Source organism: Hordeum vulgare, chromosome 2H (assembly GCF_904849725.1).
Source record: "Hordeum vulgare subsp. vulgare chromosome 2H, MorexV3_pseudomolecules_assembly, whole genome shotgun sequence".
In the NCBI taxonomy this organism is placed as follows: Eukaryota; Viridiplantae; Streptophyta; class Magnoliopsida; order Poales; family Poaceae; genus Hordeum; species Hordeum vulgare.
The window spans coordinates 250,358,293-250,369,070 of NC_058519.1; positions in this window are offsets into that span (position 1 = coordinate 250,358,293).

Sequence of the window (10,778 nt, forward strand, 5' to 3'; positions counted from 1 at the left end):
TGCGTGGCCTAGATAGGTCACTTCTGGCAACCAGAATTCACATTTAGAGAATTTTGCGTAAAGGTTGTGCTCTCGAAGTTTCATCAATACCAACCTAAGATACTCAACATGTTCTTCTTCGTTCTTCGAGTAGATAAAGATATAATCGAGGTAAACCACGACGAATTTATCCAGATACTCCATGAAGATCGAATTCATTAAGCGGGAGAAGGTGGCTGGGGCATTGGTTAGACCAAACGACACGACGGTGTACTCTATTGGCCATAACGAGTGACAAAGGTCGTCTTAGGAATGTCCCCGTTCCTGATTTTGATTTGATGATAACCTAATATCAAATCCATCTTGGAAAAGACTGTAGATCCATCGAGCTGGTCATACAGATCATAGATCGTGGGAAGCTAATATTTGTTCTTTATTGTGACCATATTAACCAGTCGATAATCTACAACCATCTCATCTGTACCATCCTTCTTCTTGATGAAGAGGACAAGACAAGCCCAAGGAGAAGAACTAGGATGGATGAAACCTTTCTTCAAAGATTCATCGAGTTGGATCTTAAGCTCAGCTAATTCTTGAGGAGACATGTTATAGGGTCTTCTAGCAATTGGAGTGTTTCCTGGATTAAGTTCTATGACAAACTCTACTTCTCTGTCAGGTGGAACACCTGGCAGTTCTTCTCGAAAGACATCCGGAAAGTCACGGACTACCGGAATTTTTTCAAGGTATGGAAGAGGATTGGCATTGAGGGCATAAATCTGGCGTTTTGAAATACCAGTTGAGACATTGACTATCTGGCTAGAAGGCTGAGTAAGCTGGACAGTCCTAGAGAAACAAGCAATTTTGGCATGATGAGCTATCATCCAGTCCATCCCCAAAATGATATTGATGTCTGAAGTCTTGAGGGCTATCGGGGAAGCAAGGAATACTTAACCACCGATAAGGATTTGGTTCCCATATCTTACTGCATTAGTTTGCCATTTGGAACCTGGAGCCTGGATTACTAATGGAGTGGGCATATCTTCGAAAGAAATGTTATGCAAGGAGGCATAACGTTCAGAAATGAAGGAGTGGGATGCTCCTGTGTGAAATAGAACTAAAGCTAGATGAGAATTGACAAGAAGTGTCTTAAGCACGACATCAGCACCATATTGAGCTTCTTCTGCAGATACATGGTGCACACATCCATGAGTTAGAGCAACTAACCCTTCATTAAGCTTCTTTGTTGGCGGCTTGCAAGAACAACACCCATTCCTGAAGGGGTGGAACAAAACCACGTAGAGGACAATCCCTTGAATATTGTCATGGCTGGCTACACTTGAAGCATGCTCCATAAATAGGACGTGGATCTAGGCTGAACACTTGGTTGATGAGGTTCTTCTGGGGAACACTTGGCATCGGCAAACGAGGCGCCACATAGGATGGCGTCGGTACATATCTCGAAGGAAGAGCTGCATTCGGGATCCATATCCTGCGCTTGTGGGACATAGAAAATGAAGATGATCCAACATCACGGTTGTGCTTGTGAGATTCCTCATAGGTCATTCTGCTTGTTTCTGCTTGGATGCCTTTGTTCAGAAGAACCTCGAAATAGATGAACTCATGCAAACTGAGATCAAGACAAATCCTTGGGTTAAGACCTTTCCTGAATCTAGCTTGCTTCTTGGTATCTGTGGTTAATATTTCTGGTGCATAACGCGCAAGGCATCCAAACTCACAACTATAAGCAACCACATCCATCTTGTCTTGAGTCAAATTGCAAAACTCATCTTGCTTCCGATCTATCAGGGCCTACGGAATATGATGCTCACAATAAGCTTCAGAGAACTCCATCCATTAAGTAACTGGGCCTGTAGGACGCATGGCCCTAAAGTTCTCCCACCATAGGCTAGCAGAACCTTCAAGGTGATATGTGGCATAGGTAAGCTTGTCTCCTTCAGCCACGTTTGCATAACGCAGCTTGTTATTGATACTTAGGAGCAAATCATATGCATCTAGTGGCTCAATGCAATAATGGAAGGTGGCCTGATTCAATTTGATGAAGTCTATGATGGATACTAGATCATTGCGCTTATGGGTTTTATTCTGCTCGATGTGCTGCAACAGACGGTTGGTGGCATGCTTGTTCCTCTAAATTTCTAACATAACCTATGTCATCAAAGGCGGATCGAGAGGACCTTCTTCGTCTCTACCATCTCCATGGGTCTGACCATGACCAGCAGAATTCCGGATTACTGGTGACATCCTGAAGGAAACAACCAGGGTTTAGAAACAAGGAAGAACACTAAAAACACCACAATCCTAGAGAAAATCGGAAAACATAACGGGTGTACCGTCAAGAAATTTGAGGCAATCTCCAAGAGATTTGAGCAACAAAAGAGAACTCAACATCATGGGTCAAGGTGCAATAAGAACATAGGCATCCATTCTCACAATTCTGAATGGAAACAGGATTAACACACGACCATCCTATAAGTGTTGGAGAACGTTGCATGGGAAACAAAAAATTTCATACGCACACGAAGACCTATCATGGTGTTGTCCATCTACGAGAGGAGATTTGGATCTATGTACCCTTGTATAACACACAGCAGGAAGCATTAAGAAACGCGGTTGATGTAGTGGCACATCCTCACGTCCCTCGATCCGCCCCGCGAACCGTCCCACGGACCGTCCAGCGATCCGTCCCACGATTCGCTCCGATCTAGTGCCGAACGGACGGCACCTCCGCGTTCAGCACACGTACAACTCGACGATGATCTCGGCCTTCTTGATCTAGCAAGAAAGACGGAGAACTAGATGAGTTCTCCAGCAGCGTGACGGCGCTCCAGTGGTGGTGAAGGATCTACTCCTGCAGGGTTCCGCCCGAGCTCGGCAGAAATACGATCTAGAGGTAAAACTATGGTGTCTAGATCTGAGTTGCAGGTGGCAAAGTTGTCACAAATCAGCCCTAAATCACCAGTATATATAGGAGGGAGGGGGAGGGACTTTCCTTGAGGGCCAATCCCTCAAGGTGCACCGGACAAGAGGAGGAGTAGGACTTCTACTCCAATCCTACTCAAAATAGGATTGGAAAGTGGAGTCCTTCTCTTCCTTCCCACCTGTTCTTTTTTTTCTTTCTTTGGTTTTTTTACATGGTGCATAGGCCTTATTGGGCTGTCCCACCAGGCCACTAAAGGCTGGTGCGCCACCCATAAGTCCTTTGGGCTTCTCCCGGGAGGGTTGCCCCACTCCAGGTGAACTTCCAAAACCTATTTGTCACTCCCGGTACATTCCCGGTAATGCCCGAAAACTTTCCGGTAACCAAATAAAGTCATCCTATATATCAATCTTCGTCTCTGGACCATTCCGGAAACCCTCGTGACGTCCTTGATCTCATCCAAGACTCCGAACAACATTCGGTAACCACGCATATAACTCAACTGTACGAAAACATCACCGAACCTTAAGTGTGCAGACCGTGCGGGTTCGAGAACTATGTAGACATGCCCCGAGGTACTCCTCGGTCAATATCCAATAGTGGGACCTGGATGCCCATATTGGATCCTACATATTCTCCGAAGATCTTATCGGTTGAACCTCAGTGTCAAGGATTCATGTAATTCCGTATGTCATTCCCTTTGTCCTTTTGTATGTTACTTGCCCGAGATTCGATCGTCGGTATCCGCATACCTATTTCAATATCGTTACCAGCAAGTCTATTTACTCATTCTGTAATACAAGATCCCGTGACTTACACTTAGTCACATTGCTTGCAAGGCTTATGTGTGATGTTGTATTACCGAGTGAGCCCCGAGATACCTCTCCGTCACACGGAGTGACAAATCCCAGTCTTGATCCACACTTACTCAACGGACACCTTCGGAGATACATGTAGAGCACCTTTATAGTCACCCAGTTACGTTGTGACGTTTGATACACACAAGGAATTTCTCCGGTGTCAGTGAGTTATATGATCTCATGGTCATAGGAACAAATACTTGACACGTAGAAAACTATAGCAATAAAACGACACAATCAATATGCTACGTTCATAGTTTGGGTCTAGTCCATCACATGATTCTCCTAATGATGTGATCCTGTTATCAAGCAACAACACTTTGCACATAGCCAGAAAACGTTGACTATCCTTGATCAACTAGCTAGCCAACTAGACGCTTGCTAGGGACATTGTTGTTTCTATGTATCCACACACGTATCTATGTATTCATTCAATACAATTATAGCATGGATAATAAACGATTATCTTTAAACAGGAAATATAATAATAACTATTTATCATTGCCTCTAGGGCATATTTCCAACAGTCTCCCACTTGCACTAGAGTCAATAATCTATTCCTGACATCGCCATGCGATTTACATTGTAATAAATCGAACACCCATACAGTTCTGGTGTTGATCATGTTTTGCCCATGGAAGAGGTTTAGTCAGCGGGTCTGCTACATTCAGATCCGTGTGCACTTTGCAAATATTCACGTCCTCTCCTTCGATGTAGTCGCGGATGAGGTTGAAGTGTGTTTGATGTGTCTGGTCTTCTTGTGAAACCTTGGTTCCTTTGCTAAGGCAATGGTACTAGTGTTTTCACATAACAGAGTTAATGGATCTAGTGGACTTGGCACAACTCCAAGATCTGCATGAACTGCTTCATCCAGACACCTTCCTATGCGCAACCATGTACTCTGCTTCATATGTAGAATCTGCTACGACGCTCTGCTTGGAACTACACCAACTTACCATACCCCCATTAAGAATAAATACGTATCCGGTTTGTGACTTAGAGTCATACGGATCGGTGTCAAAACTTGAAGTGATGTAACCTTTTACGGCTAGATCTTTGTCACCTCCATACACGAGAAACATTTCCTTAGTCCTTTTCAGGTACTTCCGCCGTCCAGTGATCCACTCCTGGATTACTCTGAAACCTTCCTGCCATACTTATGGCCAAGCTGACGTTTGGTCTAGTGCACATCATTGCATATATGATAGAACCTACGGCTGAAGCGTAGGGGACGGAACTCATTTGTTCTCTATCTTCCGCAGTTGTTGGGCACTGAGTCTTACTCAATTTTATACCTTGTAATATTGGCAAGAACCCTTTCTTGGACTGATCCATATTGAACTTCTTCAAAACATTATCAAGGTATTTTCTTCGTGAAAGTCCTATCACACGTTTTGATCTATCCCTATAGATCTTAATGCCTAGAATGTAAGCAACTTCTCCTCGGTCCTTCTGTCACAGCCCTGGGATAATTGTTTGTGATTAGCTGGATCATCATCATGCATCATGTTAAACCCGAAAGTTGTCAAACTTGGACTAGCAAAACCCTAGCAACTCATTTATCAAAACAAATTCAAATAGTAGTGTTTTTCAAGGAACCAAAGTGACTTTCAAAAATGTTCATATTCTTCTATAATTGGTTGAAAGAACATTTCTGAAATGCATTTTTGTTTTCAAACAATTATGACATTTTAAACAATTAACAAAAGCCACTGAAATATTAAAACAAAATAAATATAAATATTTTAAATCACTCAAAAATGCTGAAATAATTATCTGGGGTTGGAAATATTCCGAATAAACCCCATATTTATTTTTAGGGTTTTAGCAATTGGGTTGTTTTATTTGCTTTAACGCAAATGTAACAGATATGAAAGAAATAAAACAGAAAAAGAAAAAGAGAGAGAAAAGTCTTACCTGTCGCCTACCTGGTTGGCCCAGCCCACCAGGGGCACCCCTGTCTTCTACCTCTTGCCAGAAGGCAAAGGAGAAGCAGGGGACGGCGAGCTCACGAGAGCGCCACGCCTCCTGCCTGCATGGCCTCCCCGCCGAGTTGGTGAGTTGGATAGGCTCAAAAGAGCCGTCCCCATTGAGCCAACCTCCCCATTCCCTCCCTTGCTCTCCTCCTCACCTCTGGTCGCCACGACCGAGCCGCCATGACCAAGCCGACGTCCGTCGTAGCCATAGCCTACGGCCTCCCCTCGCATCTTCGAGAATCTCAGAAGGACCGCCTTGACGCCCTGCTCCTCCTCGTCAACGGAATCATGCCCGGAGGCCCCCTCTCGTCGCCATCGTCACCATCTTCCCCATCTTCGACCGTCGGTCGCCACCGTCGATCTGCTGCCACCGAGCCTCTCCGACCTCCCCGATGCCAAAAATGGAATCGCAGTGAGCCACTGCTTCTTTCCCCTCTCTTTCCCCTCGCTCTCCCGCACCATAGCCCCGTTCCCCACCATGGCTGAGAGCTTCTCGTCGCCGGCCATGTTGTCGCCGTCGCTGTGGTGCCCCACTCGCGTGTTCAAGCTCAGAACGAGCTCCTGGAGCTTCTTGGAACCTTCTGATCCCTTCAACCGGACTCCCTATGCCCCGCACCCCATGCCCGACGAAGCCCGAGTCGCAACCGCTGCAGACCTCGTCGCCGCCGTGGATTTCGGTGAGCATTTGGTCCAGCTCCTTCCCCTTTGGATGCGGCGCTTCGCTAGCTACCCGTAGAACTAAACCACGCCCAAAACCGATGCCTGTAACACGAGTTTGATCAACTCCGGCGAGAACTCGCCACTGTTTTGGTCGTCACCGGCGAAATTCCGGTGATGTCTGACGTGGCCAGCCTAATTAACCCACTAACACCCCCCTAGCCGCTGACAGTGGCCCCTAGGGTGGGTCAAACCCTAGTTAGGGGCTGATCAACTAGGGGATTAGCCCCTGTTCACTGACCAGTGGACCCCACTGGTTAGGTTTGACCTGGCCCAGCCCCTGTTGACCACAAACGTCACTGTGATGCAATAAAGGATTTTCTAATATAAGAGAAATTCCAGAAAATGCCTAAAACTTCTAAAAATCATAGAAAATAATCTGTAAGTCCAATGAAAATAATTTATATATGAAAAATGATCAGAAAAATCCAAAGAATCTGATCATGGCATTTTCATGCTGGTTTGAGAAAGTTAACAACACCAAATAGGCAAAATGATGAATAGGGTAAATTTAATAAATAGTTTGGAGTTGGAATTTGATTCCTATTCGAATTCCACTTCAATTACTATGATCAAACATTGAGCTAGCAAAACCAGTACCTCAAATTGCCATCTTCATGCATGTTATAAACAAGTTATACCTGAGCATGAGGTCGAATCAATTAAAAGGGTATCCGGAAAATACCTTGTAGAAGTGATGTTTGAATCCTGATTCAAATCCAGCTTCAACCCAAGAAATGGTAGCTATATTGGCCCTGTCACATTTCATCTCCATTTCTTGATCATGCATGATAGTGTTGCATTTCCGTGAAGTAATTGTTGTTTCTTTCTTGTTTGCCGGTGTTGTTCCCTCCCGGTAGACGATGGTTCTGACGATGTGATCGTTGACATTAATGAAGACTCATTGCTATCTTCAGACGTGTCAGGCAAGCAAACCCCCTTGAGCATATTGATATAAACCCACTCTCTCGCTCCTGCTCTCTTTTACTGCATTAGGACAAACACGATTCAACTATACATGTTATCGGTAGTTGAATCCATTCCTCTGCATAACCTGATTTTGTCACAATAAATAGTTGAAACCACTGAGCATGAGTAGAAACTGCTTGAGCCTTGTTGTGCTTAGTCATCCATGCTTGCTTACAGTGCCTTCTATGCTTAGAGTCGTGTCGCGTATGATCCATCTGGATGATGAATCAGAATGATTGTGTTCATGTCCTATAGTGTGAGAGTAAAAGTGTGAATTCGATTTCGTAAAGGTAGCGATGAGAGGCCATGTAGGAGTACATGGTGGGTTGTCTCATTGGGGCCGTCCTTAAGAACTGAGTTCTGGGTATGTTATACAAGACAAGTGCTATGGAAGACCTTCTCGTAGGGAGACGAGAGTGGATCCATAGTGGTGTATTGAATTGGTGAATATGTGGACTCGTGTGCGCTATCCCACCTCAAAGAAAGAACTTGTAGTCTTAGTACAGGATAGCCAAGAGTCAAAGCTGGCTTGCCGCAATCAAACCACACAATCCTTCCATTGAAACATGATGCATATGTAGATAGTTCTGATGTAAGTCTTGCAGAGTACCTTTGTACTCACGGTTGCTTTATTTATGTTTTTGCAGAGAAGATTTAGACTCATTAAAAGGTTCTACGCGATGTGTTCGATGTTGACCGGAATAGCTTGGGAATCCCATACAAAAGTCTGGCTCCTTTGGTAGGGTCGTGGTAGCTTTTCAGGCTCTTCCAGCCACTTTTAGTAGATGTCTATACCCAGACAAGTTTTGCTTCTGCTTGTTGTTGGTATGACTTGAGTGTCTGGTCACGGGACCCCTGTTTGTAATATCACACTATGTTGATTCTTATGAGTCCTTAATAAAAGCTTGAGTCATAGAGTTATGTTGTGATGCCATGTTGTATCTACACATATCGTGCATATTGTGTGTATGTTATGAAATGCATTATATGTGTGGGCTTCGACACCTAGTTGTGTGCCTTTAGTAGTACTCTTTATAGGCAAATGCCTCTTTGTGCTTCTATCGAGCCTTGGTAGCTTGTTACTGCTCTAGACACATTGATTGACTGGTGTGTATCCTTCTTTGCTGCTGTGTCTGTCCCCTCGGGGAAATGTCACGCGGTGTAATGGAGTCCTTGTAGCTTTCTGCGACTCATCTACACATGTTCTTGATCGACACCTGCCTTACTGGGTTATGTATGCCTGTCCCTGTACGGATGTACCACTTGGGTTTATAACTAGTTATGTCGACCCGAGTTCTTTGTCGTTTGAACGCTAGCAACATTTTCATATACGTGAGACAAAAGACGCAAACGGTCCCGGCCAAGGTAAGGTGGCAGCCGTGGAGTTTACCGTGCGTGAGGCCGCAAAGTGATGTGATGTGTTACATGCTGGGTTCTTATGACTCAGGATCAGGGTCCCGACAGCTTTGGTATCAGAGCTTGACTGCCTGTAGGATAACCAAGCCAAACTGGTCGATGTAGAGTCTAGCAACTCTTTAGTTATATAAGGGAATTGTTTGTGGAAGGGAACGTAAGTGTAAGTGCATCTAGTGCCCCTTAGTGATTTTGGTGGTTTGAAGACTTATAGGTTAAGTATCTAATGTGTTTGTGAGTATACACAGGATCTATAAGTCATTGAGGAGTTTGAGATATTTGAAGAATATCGACCCCTAAAAATATATGTCTTTAGTTGAAGAAATTGGTCTGAAGCTGAAGAAATGAATCGCGAGGAATCTGCGATGAAGTTGATATTCCTCATGAAGATACTGATATTGAGAAGTCCGGTGTGTCCTGAAGAAAATCACTCTGAAGAGTTTGAAGCATGAAGACTTACACTTTCTGTTTTATTTTCTTCGCATTTGAGTAATAGGAACACCGTACTGTTAAAGGGGGTCGAAGTTACACTATGGAATGAATTTCCTCATGATGCTCAACCCAAGCCTAAATCCCACCAAAAGCCTCAAGTGAGGAATACGAGTGACATGAGGACTCTCACAGTTGAGGGTCCCGACCGTTTCGATAGCCACGCCAAGTAATTGGTCTTATCCATTCCAACGGTCATATTATTTAAGGGCATAAGTATCAAATCATGTCGGGATGCTCCCAGACTATAAATAGCCACCCCCCACAACCACTAGCTGGTTGGCTGCTCCGTTAGAAACTGACACTTGTCATAAGAGCAACCCAATTCCTCAGAGCCTTCGAGAGTAATTCATCAGTGAGGAAATACACCATACACCGAAACCACAAACCAAACCTAGTGATTGAGGATCACTGAAGAAGTTGTTCCTGTGTGGGACTGAAGCCTTTTACCTTTGAGGACTGTGCATCCTCCAGACGGTTAGGCGTCATGGTCTAGAGCTTTCCAGCAGTCAATTGTGGATCGCCGAGTGACCAAGTTTGTGAGGGTTTGGAAGTCTGCCCTGAAGTCTTACCACGAGTGTTGGGCGAGGACTATGTGACCTTAGCTCAAGGAGAATACGGTTGGGACTATGTGTCCTGGGACTGTGTGTCCTTTGGTTTCAATACCAAGCCGCTCCAAACCAGATGTACGACTGTCAGAGCAGTTGGAACTGGGTCATCAATGATTGTGTTCACTGAGAAACGGGTTCTAATTCCTCAACTCCGTACTTTCCTCGTATTATGTGTTGATGACTTTCACTGCAACTGTTTGAAGAATTTGCTGAAGACTTTCTCTGAATTTCCCCAACCCCAAATTCTTCACGTCAGTTAATCCACATCTGTATTCTGCGTGCCTCCTCACTGTGCAATCTGTTTTCACATTCTTCACTCTGAAAAACTGCTGTTGTGAAACTTTGCACTTCTGATCCTTTACTGTTTCCGCTGTAAGTTAGTCATCAGTGAGGAATTTCCTCAAAAGGAATTTCCTCGGTGATGAAATTCTAAAAATCTCCTATTCACCCCCCTCTAGTCGATATAACGCACTTTCAATTGGTATTAGAGCAAGGTACTCCCTTGTTCTCTGTTATTTTGGTTTGACCACCTGGTGTTTTAGTTATGTCGACTGCAGGCATGTTTAAGGCGACTGCAGCATGTCCTACCTACGAAGGAAAGAACTTTCCCTTCTGGAAGAACAAAATGCAAATGCATCTACAAGCTATTGATAATGATCTCTAGTATATTGTGGATCATGGCGTCCCCATCATCTCTACGAGTGTCACTGCGGCTGATGTCAAGAAATTCAAGCAACTGGATTCTCAAGCGAAGAACATCATCTGTGGCCATTTGAGCCCAGGCCAGTTTGGAAGAGTCAGTGCTTTGGGCTCTGCAACACTGATC